The sequence below is a fragment of the Vulpes lagopus genome, chromosome 2 (genome assembly GCF_018345385.1).
Source record: "Vulpes lagopus strain Blue_001 chromosome 2, ASM1834538v1, whole genome shotgun sequence".
Classification (NCBI taxonomy): domain Eukaryota; kingdom Metazoa; phylum Chordata; class Mammalia; order Carnivora; family Canidae; genus Vulpes; species Vulpes lagopus.
The window spans coordinates 113996940-114014577 of NC_054825.1; the positions used below are offsets into that span (position 1 = coordinate 113996940).

The 17638-nt window shown below is 41.3% G+C and overlaps 2 protein-coding genes across 11 annotated transcripts in view; one reads left to right on the forward strand and one right to left on the reverse strand.

Annotated features, from left to right (window-relative positions):
* WDR27 (WD repeat domain 27) overlaps positions 1–10256 on the reverse strand; it is a 238367-nt gene extending 228111 nt beyond the window's left edge. For 8 of the 10 annotated variants that reach the window (XM_041743607.1, XM_041743606.1, XM_041743605.1 and 5 more), the window contains exon 1: positions 9668–10119. The gene's annotated coding sequence lies outside the window, so the exon portion shown is untranslated. The other 2 variants (XM_041743603.1, XM_041743601.1) reach the window with 2 other exon arrangements.
* Positions 10170–17638, forward strand: part of DSE (dermatan sulfate epimerase) — a 79533-nt gene continuing 72064 nt past the window's right edge. Inside the window, exon 1 of the mRNA XM_041743596.1 lies at positions 10170–10346. The gene's annotated coding sequence lies outside the window, so the exon portion shown is untranslated. The remainder of the gene's footprint in view (positions 10347–17638) is intronic.

The following is a 17638-nucleotide window of genomic DNA, read 5'->3' on the forward strand; positions in this document are numbered from 1 at the left end:
GAGAATGATATCGGATAGATCAGGGACATGCAAAAGTCAGCACTATTCTTTCACACTCAAAATAGAAACTGTAATACAGATCTTTGGTTTCTGTACCATATATGTAACAGGTGATGTGGTTAAGTGGAAACAGCTGGGAGTTTTTCAGTTTTATTACAAATAAGAATTCTATAATTTTTCCTTCAAGCATTTGTTAATCTCAGCTCATCTGTGGTTCTAAGTGTTGATGTAGCTTGCTTTACTCATAAAATGGTATCGTTGACTTGTGAAGCAAGATCTCTTAGGTTAAATTTCTAGACCATGGTCATTCTTAGTGTCATCCAATAAAAGCAAAATTCATATGGCAGCATTGTTTTCAAACAATTCCCCACCAAATTATAATGATGATGATGATTATGATAATGATGATGATGATGATTACATTGTAATAATAATAAACTTGCTTACAGAGAAGGAATATTATCCTGTATTTGCAAATGGAAAGAAGGTCACATCTTGACATGTATTCTAGCATTTCACTTATAATTTCAAATACTATTCTTAATAACTCCCATGTTAAACCCCAGGACTATTAAGGAGATTGTTTTGATTCATTAGTTACTTGTTCCTCTCTGATGAGTTTGAAGTTTTTAATAGTTGTGTTTTTAACTGTTTCATGTGCCTGGGAGAGAAAAGAAAAAATATCAAGGGGTTGTGTTTCCTACTCTTATGTGCTAACTTTTGTGCTGAGAGTATTACTATTAAATTCACTGGTCAGGCCTCTGGTGATTTGAGATATTTTTAAATTTCATTTTTATATAACTCTTATATATTTGGGTAGAAGTGGCATTTTTATCCTAGAGTGACCTATATCCTGGTATTGAAAGAGATTTTGAAATTGTATAACTCAGAACATATGTTTTAATACTAAGAAATACCCATAGTTCCTTTATTTATATGGTTGAATGACCTTTTGGAGATTTACAAAATAATCTTATTATGTTTATCTTTTAGAATTCTCCCTGGACTCTATAAGATTCTTTAAAAATGTATCATAAGCATCTGGTTACTACCCAAACCCTCAGTTAGTCTTACATAGTGGAAAGACACTGACCATCAAATAAATCTTTAATTCTTATGAAGAAAAACGAATGCTGTATCTAGCAAATGTACTCTTCTAAAAAAGAACTCTATTTAATGCACTACATTACCTGATTAATGTAAAGGGATTAACAAATGCGTTTGTATCTGAAACTACAAAATAGAGCTATTCTATCACTTTCCTTTTGATGTACATTATCTAGATTATGTACATTATATTACATATATATATACATACATATATAATCATATTAAAATCCATACTATTGGGTGCCTGGGTGGCTCAGTCAGTTAAGCATCTGCCTTTGGCTCAGGTTATGATCCCAGGGTCCTGGGAAGGAGCCTTGTTTCTCCCTCTCTCTCTGCCCCTCCCTCTCCATTTATGTTCTCTCCCTCACTTCCTCTCCCTCAAATACATAAATAAAAAATGTTTTAAAAACCTGTCTAAAGTCCATACTGTTCTAGGACTGAAAGACTCTTAGTGGTCTACACCAGTGTTCCTCAGATTGGATTTACCTCCAGAGCTTTAAAACTTGCTTAGCATGAGCATCCTGGTAACAAATGGAAACCTCTGGCATTGGACCCCAGGCATCAAAGGTTTGAAAATACCCCAGGTAATTCAATGTGCAACCTAGTGTAACAATAAGTGGCCTAAGCCACGGTGATCCTCAAATTTGTGCATATAAGAATCACCTTTAGAATTTATTACAACATAGATTCTTGGTCGTTACTCCCAGAGGATCTAATTCAATACATCTGGGCTTAGGTCTGAAGGGTTTCAAAATCCCAAATGATATGGACTGAACTGAACCTCACCACCCCACCATTCGTATGTTAAAGATAGGACTTTTAGGAGGTAAAGTTACTTGAGGCCATAAGGGTCATAATCTCAACATAAACCCAAGTAGGACTGGTGGCTTTAGGAGAAGAAGGGAGAAAGATCCCTCACTTTCTACACATGCATGCAGCAAGGAAAGGCCATGTGAGGACGTAGTGAGAAAACAGGAAGAGAGCTCCCCCAGAAACTAAATTTGCCAACCACCTTGATCTTGGACTTTTGAGCCTTCCTCACTGTGAGAAATAAATTTCTGTTGTGTAAGATACACAGTGGTATGGTATTTTGTTGTGGCCGCCCAAGCTGAGTAATAGACCAAGTAATGCTGATGCTGGTGGTCCATAGACCGCATTCTGAGTACACTAGCTGAAGCCACATCCCCCAGGAATTCTGTTTCAATTTGTCTGAGGGTAGTGCAGGGCATCATTATTTTTTAATGTTTCCCGGGTGATGCTGATGTATAACCTGGACTGAGAACCACGGACCAAGGCCAATTGCTTCAATTAATAGCTAAGGACACTGAAACTCAAGGAGGTTAAGTGGTTTGCTCTAGTTAACATGTATGCTATTGCTGAATTTTCCAGATTTTTAGGAGTAGTAAAAAATTTCTTCTGGGGCCACACACTGGTATGTGAAAGATTTAGCCCTAGAACCCAACATCCTCCATTTCCAAGATTGACCCATTCATTTCCCCCTCAAAAAAACATTTATTTGTTTAATTCAGGTAGATTCACTTTAAGTGGCTTTTTCATTGTAGTACAATCCCAAGAATGTTGTATTCTGTGTTCTATGTCTGCTCCATAATAGTTGCTATTTGTTCTGACATGTTCAATGATTGATCATAAAGTGAGATTTTATATATATACATACATATACACACATTTATATGTATATATGTGCGTGCATGTGGCCAATCTTCACCCTGTAATAGTAATGTGCCCACTATGAATAGAAACATTGCCACTAGCATTATTCTTCTTGTAAGTAGCAGGAAACATAGAAAATTGATTTATGCAATAAAAATGTAAAAAATTTGTTAAAACTTTTGAATGTCTTAAAAATCCCAGGTCTAATGAGAATAAATGACTCAGCAAGGCAAAAGTTTATTGAGGATTTCACCTCAAGGACAGGACCTTGCTTAGGTGGCAATTGCTAAGTATGTATTGAGGAGCATACTTTGCCCATATATCAGTGGAAAATTATATGTAGCATACATCATCGGGCTTAGCAATGCTAAATGAGGGTGCTACCAATTTACATTTTGAGTAGGTATTTGATTTCTTCCAAAAATAAAGCTTACTTTTCCTTATGTGTTGATAATTTGATAATTTTGTTAATGGAAAGAATGCAAGTTTACATTTTTAAATAAATTGTCACAGTTCATATAAAATATGAGAACCTGAAAAGGAGAAGTTATATTTTTTTGGTCAGTGATGCAGCATGGCGAAGTGGAAAAAAGAACATGTAGGTAGGACCCAGAGGCCTGACTTCTTTTCCCATCTCTACCAGTAATTAGCAGCAGGAACTGGCAATCACCACCTATATTAACCTCAGTTTCTTTGGAAAATGAAAGGGTTAGGATATGATTATTCCAAGGTTTCTTCTTTCTTCTTTCTTGCATAGATGATAAGTGCGTCTAAGAAATGCTGTTTTGCTCTTAGACTGTAATTGGGTTTTTAAATTTTGCTGTTCTAGCCTTTTTTTTCTTTTTAGCATTTTTTAAAAAAAACACCAGTTATTTTCCACTTGGCCGCGAAGAGCAAAAATAGCCACCCCAAAATGGAATTATTTATAAAAACTATAAAAACTGGAAGACAGAAGAAACAATCTGTATTCTTTGGAGCTAGGTTAGAAAAATGTATAGAAAACTGTCATTGGGTTACATACTTAGGCTTAACATCAGCAAACTGGCAATTATTCTTATCATCCAAAAGATCATCTGAAAGACACCATCAATCCAAAACCACCATGATTTTCCTTGCTTAATACAGTTAATCTCATTGGCAGAAGAAAAAGTGCTGAATGGCCTAGCTGTTAAATGTTTCATTGAAAATTATTATTTATAATACTTGGGCAGCAGAAATTTGAAGTGAAACATTAACTACTGAAACAACTTCACTAGTTCAGCCAAAACTAAAATCAAGTATTACTTCCCCAAAATGCGTATCCAGCAATAGTAATCAGAAATAAATATATTAGTGAACCAGTATGAATGAAAAGCAATCTTCACAATATTGTACATAATCATTAGGCCAGTACAAACATGGTAAATTAACATATTATCTAAATCTAATGCTTCATTTGGTTCAAATGCCCATTTAGTAACACTTTTACAGAATGGTGGTTTTTGAACATTCTGTATATTGGAATCACAGGGCTTTAAACACCTCAGTCAGTATGCTTTGATTGGCATAGGATACAACCTGGCCATCAGAAGCTCTAAAAGCTCCCTGGATTGTTCTAATGCTATGGAGCATTGGTTCTAACTTTGGCTTAACACTGGAACCATCTGGTATCTTTAACAACATATGGGATGCCAAGGCTTCATCCTAGAAAGAATTAAATCAGAATTTCTAAGAGTGAGCCTGAGCATTGTTGTGTTTTAGGTACTCCCCCAGGTGATGCTAATATGGGGTTAGAATTACTACTACAGAATATTGCCAAAGCAACTCCTTATCCTCCTGAATATTTTAGCATAAAATTCCATAAGGTTTGGCTTCCAAACTAATACAAACCTGGCCTAATCTCAACTACTTTCAGCAGCATTGTGAGCAGGTAGAGTGCATGAAGACAGAAGTTGGGTTATTTCTTGGAATAACACACTATAATAGCACATGGACGTTGGGCAATCAGATTCCAGGACCATGAACTAGTCCTAGGAATCTCTTTTTTTTATGATTTTATTTATTTATTTGAGATAGAGAGCAAGAGAGAGAGAGAACACAAGCAGGGGACAGAGGGAGAGGGAGAAGCAGGCTTCCCACTGAGCGGGGAGCCCAACACGGGGCTTGATCCTAGAACCCCGGGATCATGACTTGAGCTGAAGGTAGACGCTTGACCAACTGAGCCACCCAGGCATCCCTGACCTCAGAATCTTCTTAAGGCAATTCTTTATTAATTGTACTTTCCTGGAAGAAGCCAGAGTTTGGTAAAAAGTGGAGAGGATTAAGAACTGTCCAAGCACCTGTTTATAAGGAATCACTAATTAAATCAAGCCTCAATGAACATCCATTTCTAAACTCCTCAGTGATGTTGACAGTTCTCAAAAGCCACATTTAAGAAAAATATGAGCGTTTCATATTTCGCGTTTCATATTTCATATGAATATGAAATACGCTTAAACTACTTTTGGTTCTTTCCATGACTCAAAAGAATAAATAATATCAGTCATTCATGTTGCAAATATCTATAATCATTTGCTTAATTTCGGAGAATAGTGCTGTAACTTGGTAGGTATATGGGACACCTTGGGTAGTTTATTTTATTTTTATTTATTTATTTATTTATTTTTTCAAGAGAGGGAAGGGGCAAAGGTAGAGGGAGAGAGAGAATCTTAAGCAGGCTCCCCTCTCAGCACTGAGCCAGACACAGGGCTCCATCTCACAATACTGAGATCATGATCTGAAGCTGAACAAGAGTCGAACGTTTAACCCATTGAGCCACCCAAGCACCCCCACCTTGAGTAGTTTAAAATAAATCAGTAAGTGATAAAAAAATCATCTGTTTCAAAAATCAATTGAGAATGGATAATAACTCACCTGAGGACTCTCAAACTGGAAGTGGGATTTTAGATATGAAGTTAGTACAGACCAAGTGATTTCAGGGAAAGAGCCTGGATCCGATACCAGAAAACATCAACCTTATGTTACGTTTATGTCCCGTGGTCTGAGCCATTTATACCTTGGGAAATCTACTTCAACTGTCTGAGCCTGTTTCCAGTCAAATGAACTTAGTAATAATGCCGACATCAGTACCTGTGAGGATTAATGAGACACATATGGAATTGCCTAGCATACTTGACCTGTTAGAAGATGGTGAGGCCAGGAAATATGTACCTGACAAAGAATTCTATAGAAGAGCCTTAAATTGTGACTGAGGATGGAGAGGTTAGAATTCAATTATGATTAATAATATAGGTAAATAATGATGAAAACTAGGTTCAGGAAGCTTGAGTCATCTGGAGATGAAGCAGTAGCAACAGAACAGTCTGGGCAATGGAGAGGGGCAGGTTGGCACTGGACAAGTCAGAGAGGCTGCGGGTCTGAGTCAGGGGGGTTGGAGAAGCCTGGGGTAGATGTCTGGCCAGGACTGGATGCTCAGAAATGGAAGGGAAACTGAAGACTACTACTAAGAACACTTCAAGTGCAACTGGGCTTAAGCAAACCAAGGTGATCATACCTCTTCAGTGACTCAAGGATGAATGTTTTAGGTGTAAGGTAAAGCAGTTTTACAAATAGACTAATTTGGCCTGAGGGAGAAAAAGAAAAAAAGTATTTCAAGAACTGAGACAGTTGTACAGTCATGGACCAGCTGGCTGGTTAGTAAAACCTAAAGGGCAAATTTGAGTTTAATGAATTAAACAAGAGAACAGAAACCATGCACTTTTAACAGCCCTATAAAATTGGGGTCCATTAGGCTAGAGCCAAGAATAAACTATAAGGACAACAATATATGGATAGTTTGTTTATATATTTTTTGTTTTGTTCAGACAAAAAGAACATAGAAGGGATGTTCCTATTTGACACAGACGACAAGCAGAACTCATTCCTTTCTTTCTTCCTTTATCACAAAAAATAAATAAATAAATAACCCTTCAACTGAAAGCGTCCAATGAACTTTGTGTGAGAGCTAATTGCAAACTTAGGTGAAGAATTTGCAAGAAAATAAACTAGCTCTCTAAAGCTTAACTCCTCTGGTCTACAAAAGTTACATCTCAGCAAGGAGAGTTTGCAAATAAGAACTTTCATCTCAAATCAGCACAGAGAGAGGTGAACACTAAAAGAGCAGAGGTGGACAAGTAAGTAGAGTTCCAATTTTCAAAAAAGCAGCAGCTAGACTCTGGAAAGCAAGACAAGGGACTTTTTACAGATCCTGAGCAAAATTAATAAACCTATTCTTACAGTAGTATCTGGGTACTTAGAAAAGGAAGAAATCCAGAAGTTAACAAGAATTCTCTAAGTAGTCATTTCCTTTTTTTGACCACGTTGCTACACCAGTAGAACAAGGACATCTCATAGACACATTTGTTGTTTAAGCTGTATCTGGGAGGAAGAAGTGGCGTTTTCCTAATCCTTGGCCTGGGTATGGGTGGGTAATTTTTTCTAATATCCACAAAGATGCCAAGCACACATGCACTGTAGCTGCTGTTCTGGTACAAAAAAAGAAAATATGACTAAGTAACACGTGGGTCTTCCATTGATGAGAATATTCATCAATGGCGTGCTAATTCAGTGTCAGTTGGCAGTGGAAAGTGCCTGAGAATGAGGACTTGAATGATGACATGGCATACAGACCAAATTTGCAGAAGACATAAAATTGGGAGGTAGAATTACTCAATTAATTACACCAGTGTTATTTAACATGTCAAAGAGCTAAAAGAAGAAGCCTGACTTAGCACAATCAAACTTCACAGAATCACACGTTAAGGGATGAACACTAACTAGGATGAGTAGGCTGGGGAAGGTGTGTTGGAGAGCAACTGTAAGAAACATTGACTACTTCAGAGTTTTAGGAGAATATAATCCCGCAGTCATCAGGGTAATACTGCTGCCATATAGCTCACAGGATTTACTTGAGGAAATACACTAATTAGAACAAAGCCATTAAATATCTTTTTAATCTTTTTACCCTGTGTTCTTTGGATGAAACCTTGAATTTATTATTGGGGTCAGATTTTGAAAGGGACAGTGGCAAAGGAAACTGCCTTCCGAGAACTTTTCAGAAAGGATGAAGAGAAGCTGATGGAGTTGGTAGGTACCCAGCCAACCAAGAGTACTGAAGTACTCTTTTGTGGAATCAAGGTGCCAGATGCTTCCAGAGGTCAAAGTTGCTGATATTTGATGCCTGTTGCACCAAAGGGGGCCTTTGCAAGAGGTAGATGTTATCCAAAAGCAGATTCTAGATCAATTGAAGGCAAAACTGGGGATGAAGGGGAGCAAATGACAATGGGTACTGTCACCTTTGAAGAGCTCTAAATCCTGGATGCATATTTTGATCACCTGGGAAGAGAGTTTTAAATGCTGACGCTTGAGACTCTAGCCCTAGAGATTCTGATTTATCAGTCTGGTGTGGGGCCCTCATTAAAAAGTATTTTATCAAAGCCCTGCTGCTGACTTACTGTTCTAGGTTGGAAAGTCACTGAGCTAGATGACTAGTTGTTGAGAAATTAAATAAATCAAACCAGATGCTTTTTCTAAGGTGTCTTCCAAATTCAAGAAGATCAAGGGAAATGAAGACTTCTGGATTGCCCTCTACAGCTAAGCACTTTCACAATTTACCCTCTCTAATAATTCAATTAATACATATAAATCCCTTAGCACAGTATCTGGCATGTAGTAACTCAAATATTAGCTATTTGTATTGTATAACCATGTATAACCATTCAATGGAGGTACTGTATCTCTACATACAGATGATGGAACTAAGATCGATCTGTAGTTGGTTTATCCTTATCAAAATAAGGATTCAAACCAGATTAAATCAGTTCTCAATTAGAGAGCCCATTCTCCCCTGCTCCACAGGTCACCTTTAAAACTTCTGGAAGTTTGGGGCACCCAGGTGACTCAGTGGTCATGATCCTGGGGTCCTGGGATCAAGTCCCACATCAGGCTCCTGTCAGGGAGCCTGCTTCTCTCTCTGCCTCTCTCTGTGTGTCTCTCATGAATAAATAAATAACATCTTTAAAAAAAAAAAAACAACTTCTGGAAGTTTATGCAAATCAGTGGTTTACCTGAGTGAACATTTAAAAAATTTAATAAAACCACTTCCTCTTGAGCTGTTTGTAAGGAATCTCTTTTCAAAGGCATTTTTTTTTTTAAAGAGAAGCCTAAAAGGCCAAGAGTTTTTCCTAATGTGGCCTAATGTGGAAGGTCTTGAGAACCTGTGAGGACAGGGGAAACGGGTGGAGGTGGCCCTTTAGAATTCCAGCAAAGCACTTTGAGGTAAGCGAAGAAAAATACTGCTCTCTGGTAAAACATCTCCAGTTCTAACGAATTGGGTTAAACGTCTGTCACTTTTGTACCTCTAGTTCTGGTAGGTTCGATTACACCCTAACACCGAGGTTGGAGCATGTGATGGCCTGGTCCTAGAGGACATCGCCCTGGAGTCAGGCTGGACCAAGCTGCCTGCAGGGAGCTACTTTAAGACATGGGCCGGGGCAGACCTAGTGGCTCAGCAGTTTAGCGCCGCCTACAGCCCGGGGCGTGACCCTGGAGACCTGGGTTCGAGGCCCCCGTGGAGCTCCCTGCATGGAGCTTGCATCTCCCTCTGCCTGTGTCTCTGCCTCTCTCTCTCTTTCTCTGTGTCTCTCGTGAATAAATAAATAAAAATCTTTTTTAAAAAAAATAAGAAATGGGAGGAAACTTCTCCAAAGGGGTTGTGAGTACTAAGGCTGCAAATCCTCCACCTGAAAAACTCTCCTCTCCCTCCTCCTGCCTCACCCTCCACCCCCCCAAGGGGCCTAGGAGACACGGTGGAGGAAATTTCCTCTTGAAGGCCGCGTCCATCACATGCTCGGTCCGGGACCCCCTTTACCTTGGATGGTTAAAATCCGTGGAGTTGGCTTTTGGGTTTAGCGATCCCGTCAGCGCAGTGGAAGGGGGGGGCAGCTTCCAAGGCGGTGATGTCCTCCCTTGTCCGTCAGAGTAGAACACGCGGGAGCAGAGGAGGGGTGAGTGCTGCGGGGAGGGCGAGGGCAGCGCGACTTTCCTCCCCCTGGGCCTCCAAACCTATGTCGCTCCACAGTCGACCCCGAAGCCTGTGGGGTCGCTTGGAAGCTGAAGCGACTTGGGGCGCGAGAGGCCTGGCGAGGCAGGGGTGCGAGGGGCGGGGGGCGCGCCCCCGCGGAGGGGGGAGGTCGGGGTCCCGCCGCGGGGGGGGTCCCGCTTCCCCTCCCCCTCCCCCTCCCGGGTGACGTTGCGGTTTCCGCCGCCCTCCCCCCCCCAGCGCCCGCCGCGGCCCGCCCCCTCCGCCCCCTCCGCCCCCTCCGCCCCACACTCACCCGCCCGCCCGGCTCGCAGCAGCGCCGCCCGAGGCTGCAGCGGCGCATCCCGAGGCGCGGCGGGCGCCCTGAGGCCTCGGCTCTGAGGGCGCCGCGGGCTGAGGCGGGGGCAGGGGAGGCCCGGGCGCCCTGGACCGAGGCGGCCGCGGCCGAGGGGGCCCCGGAGCCCGCGCCCAGGCCGGGGAGGCGAGGACCGAGCCGCGGCGGGGAGCGGTAAGCCGGGGGGCGCGCGGCGCCGCTCTCTTCCGGGGTCGCGGGCGGGGCGCGGGGCGCGGGGCGCCGGCGGGAGGCGGAGAGCCACGACCCGGGGCGCGCGGGGCGCGGGGCGCGCGGGGCCTCCTCCCGCCGCGGGAGCGCAGGGCGGGCGCCCCCGGAGCTTGGGCTCCGGCTGCCCGCGCGCCCGCCGGGGCCGACCCCCCGCCCCGCCCCGCACGGAGACTGAGGCGAACCTCCGGGCCCGCCGCTCCCGGGGGCGCTGGGCGCGGGACTCCCGGGCTGGGCAGCCCCGTCCGCGGCGCGCCCCGGGGCCCGACGTGTCGAGCTGCGGTGGTGACCCGGGTCCCGCCGCTCCTGTGAGGCAGCAGCAGCCCGCGTGAGGCGGCCTCGGGGCAGGAGGGGAGCCTCGCCTGCCGGCGGTTCCTTGGCTCAGGAAAGGACGCTGAGGTTCTAGGTTTCTTCGCGTCAACTCCTTTTTGAAAAAAAAAAAAAAAAAAACATTTATTTATTTATTTATTTATTTATTTATTTATTTTTTTAATTTTGTCTTTTCGTTAGTCATGGTTTTCGTTACCGATACACTACATTTGAGAGTGGACGTCCTCGTTGCAAAACAGTTACACACACACACACACACACACACTTTCTTGTCAGAATTGAATCTTTCAGGAATTCGCTTTTCTTCAGCTCTGAACCGATTTCTCCATGAATGACAACTTCCGAAATGATGTGTGTGTGTGTGTGTGTGTGTGTGTGTGTGTGAGCCACGTTTGTTGGGCTATTCAGACGCTACTGCCACAACGGGGAGGGGAAGGGGGTCACAAAGATGTCATGATTACGGGGGTCTTTGTCTATCATGTGTTGTTGTTGTTGTTTTTTTAAGGTCACCATACAGACACAAGTCGTGTTATGAAGTGTGTAGATTAGATGTATTTTAGTAAAAAACGGAGAAAAGACGGGGTTTCATGCCTCCGTCCTCTAGGGACCCCCCCCTTAGCAAAAAGGGCAGTACTGGGGTGCTGGTAATTGGGGAGACAGACAAGGGCGTATAGGAAACTGCCCTGGTGCTCCTGGAGTTGCTTTGAAAAAGCCTCTGAGACTTTGGGCCTGGGAAGTGTCATTTCCCACTGATTGCTATATCATGTCCGTAGGACTTTCATCAATTCTTCGTTAATAAAGACACTTTCCTGCAAAGTGCGTTTTTTTTTATAAAGATCTTTATTTTTTTTTTTTAATTTTTACTTATTTATGATAGTCACACAGAGAGAGAGTCAGAGAGAGAGAGAGACACAGCAGGGAGAAAGCAGGCTCCATGCACCGGGAGCCCGACGTGGGATTCGATCCCAGGTCTCCAGGATCGCGCCCTGGGCCTTCAGCCTGCCTTCAGCCCAGGGCATGATCCTGAGACCCAGTACCGAGTCCCCCATCCGGCTCCCTACATGGAGCCTGCTTCTCCCTCTGCCTGGTGTCTCTGCCTCTCTGTGTCTCTCATGAATAAATAAATAATCGTTTTTTAAAAAAATAAGTATTGATAGTACAATCACCAAGTAAAAGGGAGTTCTCAGAAAGAAAGCATTAGGACAAAAAGAAAATTTGCAGCAGCACACACAGTGCTTTAGCAATCCACTAAAGGCGCTAAACCACTGAGCCACCGGAGCTGCCCACTATCAATACTTATTAACCTGAATGTAAAAAACGCACTTTGCAGGAAAGTGTATTTATTAACGAAGAATTGATGAAAGTCCTACGGACATGATATAGCAATCAGTGGGACTGATTGCTATAGCACAAGTGCGTCACGCAAACCCCCTTTGCCACCATGGGGGTTATTAGGATCTTGCCGCTTCTGCTCGGTAAAAGCTGTTGAGGTTAGGGGCTAGTGTGGAAGACACTGGTAGCGAGTCAACCAGTTTGGTCACATCAGGTCAGGACTATTGTAGTGACTAACATTTGTGTGAGCAAATGAGCATCAACTTTAGTATTTATAAAATTAGTCCACAGATAAGATAATACGGGTGTTCAGTGAGATTTGTGGTCTGGCTGGTCCAGTGATCTTGCAGTGCTGCCTTGAGGGGACCTGGTGGTCATCCATAAGGTTCTTAACTTCACAGGTGTTGTCCTACCTTCCTCAGGGCTTCTTTTTAAAGATTAATCTCTGAAAGCGTGTTTTATGAACACAGGTGAAAATGCATTCTGCAAGTACATAGTAAAGTACTTATGTGTATCTTCATATTCTTTATGGTAGATTATTTTGGTATTTATTTCTGCTGCTGTGGATCACTCTGTTGTGTGAAAGAAACTGTTATTCCCATTCAGTATTACGATTCCAGCAAATGATTGGAGAGGAATAAAGGACAAAATATTTAAATTTAGGTTTCAATATGTCAGTAATCTAAGTTTTCAAATGGGTAAAGAAGTGGTAAAAAGACTAGCATTTTGTCATTCCAGTGTATATGAAGTATTATTTAACTATTAGCATGTTTGAGTCTAAAATGTCGTAAGTGTTCTTACTGTTTTTTTCAGCACTCCCCCTGCCCAAGAAAAAAAGAGAAATAGTGTTATTTTCCTGGGATGTGTTTGTGACAGGACTTGGAGCAGGGGAAGAGCCTGTGGTAGAACCTCATCATCATAGTGAATATTAGTATTTCATTTACTGAGAGGGCTGAACCTTACTATTCTGAAGGAGTGGGTAAGGGTACTCAGTGAGGTTCGGTGGGCAACAGCCTTCTGAAAGAATCTGTCCAAGCAGAGGACAGGACAATTGTTACTGGATGCCTGAGGGTTTCCTCATCTTGGAATTACACTATCTTCCTCTATTTGGGGGTCACCCAATTACCGGCAGATGTTTGGATGACACAATAAAATTCTCTAAACCTAGAATCAGTGCCCAACTTGGGAATTAGGCAAGTGTATAAGACCAGACTACCAAAAAGAAAAATTGTTTTCCCATGCAATTCATTTGGTGAGTTAGCGGCACAATAGGAACTAGAGATGAAAATCCCAGACTCCTGAGGCACTGATCCATGCGTCCATTTGGTGACGGTGATAATTAGAAATGGATGAATTTCAAAAAGTCTTGCCAACTCTAAGGCCCAATTCTAATAAGAAATCCCCTTTAAAAAATTAAATTCTGCATTAAGTGGATACTGTTTTTAATTGAAATAATTGGGTTTTTTTTTTAAGATTTTGTTTATTCATGAGAGACACACAGAGAGAGGCAGAGACATAGGCAGAGGGAGAAGCAGGCTCCCCATGGGAAGCCCAATGCAGGACTTGATCCCAGGACCCTGGGATCACGACCTGAGCCAAAGGCGGATGCTCAACTGCTGAACCACCCAGGTGCCCCTTGAAATAATTTTTCTTTAAAGAAAATCTTTCTGTTAAGGAATAAACTTAGTCCTACGCTCTGACCCATCCACGCTTAGTGTTTCACAACTTCTATGCACATATGGAAGAGTGATTAGGTTAGTTGTTGGTGGAAAAGTGTTACAGAAAAGATTTAAACTAGTGGAAAGTATTATGGGTGGAGTAAATAGGGGCCATTACGATTAATAAACCTTGCTTACAAATTCATGTGTTTAGACAATTAAAGGTAAGGGGAAAGTCCCTGATAGATTATATGGCTACATGAATACTTGCATTTTGAAATTGCCTAGTACTTTTAAATTTTTTTCAAATCTAATATTTGTATATCTTAGTATATTTTAGTGGAAGTGGAGAGTGCTATAGAGCAGGTGTCTTATCCTCATTTTAGGGGTGCAGAAATGGAAATACCATGAAGGTATTGACTTGTCTGTCATTTTACAAATAATTAGCAGCCTGCCTTAAATCGAGATGAACCCACATTGTACATTTATTTCTACTTTTCTCCTTCACAACTCCAAATTCATGTTATTGAAGACTCTTACATTTCATTTTCCTACAGATGTAGTTTATGATGCCTTTTACTACTCACTGCTGTCCGGGGGCTGTCAGCTCTGTCAAATACTTACGTGCTTCCCAGACTTCTGTAAACTGGCCCGTATAGAAGAACCCCTTCCTGCAGCTCCCTCTGCTTCCACTCTGGGCCTTGCAAGGATTCCATTGTGGGGGGCCTCTTCTAATTTCATGAATTCCTGCAGAGCCCTAGGCTCATCACTCAGTTCTCATTAGCTGCCTTCAGGTCTTTGGGTGCTTCACCAATTGTGTGGCTTGCTTCTGCCTATCCAGGCAAGCTCCAGCCTGTTGAGGGTGTGGAATCCAGATCCTCTTTCAGATGCCCAGAAGAGTATAAACCTGCAGGAGGCAGAGTGAGTGTTCTCAGAGCCTGTTGGAGATCACAAAGAAGGAAAAGGAATGATTTTAATTTGGCAAGAGAAGAAAAGACAGTTGAGGCCATCTGTTTATTTCTCGAATAGAGTAGTTTGTTCAGTCCTTAATTCAGAATAACACTGTGAATTTTAATGTGTGTTAAGATTACCACTGGATTTCCTTCTAGTTGTTTCAACTCCCTTGGGATATTCCGTAAGCATGAACTTGGTAAGTGTTGTCATCAAATGATAGTAAACAATTCCTGAAAGAACAGAATTTGCCTCTTTGTAGAGGCTATAAACATACTGATAATAAGCATAGTTTGTTGTGACATTTTATATTTGGTAATGGTTATAGCCATTGGATTAGTATGGTCCTGTTTTTAAAAATAGGACAGAAGACGTATATGCAGGTAACTCTCAATTACATGTATATGGCATATCCATTGTAGGTTGTGTCCATTTGCTTTGTCCTAGGAAGGGTTAGAGAGAGTTTGTAACCGAATGTGTATGTCTGCATGCCTAAAGATTTTTTATATTACTTAAGGAATTAATATTGCCTCTCCTCCCCAGTTAATGTGAAAAAAAAAATAGGTAATCATAGCAAAATTCCCTGTGTGCATTTAAATTAGTATACTTTGCTCTTCTAGTAGAAATTGAATAGGTCCTCAATCAGTTAAAGAGCCATCAGTGAAATTTTTTCCATTTGAAATACTCATTGCATACACAGATGCCTTAGAGTTGTAAATTTGTATTTGTTGATTAAATCAAGGCTTCTGCATTTTTCTCGCGTGTAACAAACTTAGCTACTAAGCAATAGGCACTTAATGCACGCAGATGTTACACCACAACAAAGTTGAATCAGCATTTCATAACTCCTAAAAGCCATTTGTAAAGGAAATGGGCTAGCAAACTTGTGAGTCTATAATATTTTTATTGATGAAGTACACAGGCCATATACTGGCTTTACTGTTGGAGTCTAATGGCTATTGCAAGAAAAATGGGGATATTTGTTAGCAATTCATGAAATAGGAAGTAACAATGTTAGATTGGTTTTATAAATTTTAGTGTATAAAGTAGTAATCTGCAGATTATGTTGTGATTCCAGCAGGGATTACTCATTTGCAGACGTAATAGACTACAGATTGACACTTCCCAATAGAATACTCCCTTAGATTGAAGTACGGAAAGGGTTATTGCATTGCTGAAGTTAGTTTGCATCCAGAAAGTTGCGTCAGTGACAAGAATCTCAAGAATCGCATGATAAAAATCACTAAGTAGTTTAAAAGTGTTCTATGCCAAGGTACTCTCAACACCCTGACACACCGGGTAAAGCGGTAGTGAAGGTGGCCTGGCTGCAGGACAGTAACTGGTTACCTTTTTTACAACTCTGACTGTAACTCTTTCTTCTTGAAGCAGCACTGCTTTTGTTATTTGAGTCTACTGAGGATAGACTATTGTAAGTCATGGCTTTCTAGAATTCCATAAATTCTGGTGAAGAACTCTTCTTGGGGCCTTTGCTGTTTAATGATATCATCCTAGGAGGTATATATGGGGCCAGACCCACCAACCCTGTGGATAATCAGGCTTGGGCCAGCTGCATTTTGGAATCACCTGCAGTGTTTACACTTCTCCCTTGGGGGGAATGGGCCTGGCAGGAAGGAAAAAGTAGCCTGAAAGGGAATGTTGAACAGCTGTTTTCCATCTTCCCTGAAGAAAAAGAAGAGGAAATCGACTTACAGCGAGCATCAAGAGGGATTTATGCTAAATGCAGGGAAGTTTTTCTGAATGTTTTAACCTTTAGAATGGCTTTCTGAAGGAGGCCTTGGAGTTCTTCTGTGTTTAGAAAGGTTTAAGTGAGGCTGTCCTGGAGGGATGTCTTCTCAGGTTCTAATTTTATGACATTGGCTCATCAGGATATGAAAATCTTAGGAATTAAAAAGGATTTAATTATATGAATATAGAAGAAATGGTCAGTTTTAGTGTTTGAAACTCAAGTTGCCTTTATGGTTTCTTCTTAGCATTTTTGTTATTAGAGCAAAGTATTTGCTCACTGGTAAATATTGATCATGTGTAAGAGTCCTTTAACCTTTCATTCAGGTGTGCATTATAATATCTGAAAATTCCTTTTCTCTATACTTACTGTTTTCTCTCCCCAAACAGGTCGCTTTTCTCTACATTTCTTTTTTTTTATTCTAGAAAACCTTAAAAAAAGGTTTTGGCACCAGACTATAGTATTCCATTTGGGCTTTTTAGTAATACCTTTTATGTTTTTTCTGCTCCATTTTTTATAGTATAACTAGACTGGCAGTAGTGGCCACAGGAACATATGGGGCATTCATCAGTTATGTGGTCAAAATACAGAGGTTGCCTATGTCAGAAGCAGTCTGGAAACTTCTCTCGTTTACCAAGCTTCTTATAGCAGTATTTATGATTAAAAATTAATAATGGTATTTATAAAACCAGAATGTGAACTTTGTTTCACTTTTGTTTGGGAAGATAGACTCTCCAAGAGAATTGATTCTGTGGTTTTAGGCCAATGGTTCTATTTTTTGGTTTTGGGTTTTGGTGGTTTTTTTTTTTTTTTTTCAGTATTAACATTAAACTACTTGAGGTGTAATTATCTTAAAAGCAAGTTCATTTTGATATAACAAAGTGTTGGGAAAAGCACTCTCAGCCAATGTCAGTGGGCAAGAAGTAGAGCCCAGAAAAGTCAATGTCTTAGGCAATTGGAATAATCTCAACTTAGTTTTACAGTCCATGGTTTTAAAGCAGCTTTGAAATGTTTTCACAATTACCTCTCAGAGGAAACTGATTATTGGAGGCACTGAAAAACCTGCAGAGTTATCTTAGGTAAGATAATTTTTGCTGACCCCTTTGATGATCAGCTTAATTTCTTCTTAACCTCCTTTATCTTTAAGTCTTCACAAGTTAGAGCCTATCAATGGGTTCTATTGATAACCCGGTAGAAATAGAAAGCAAAATAAGAATCAATCTGTT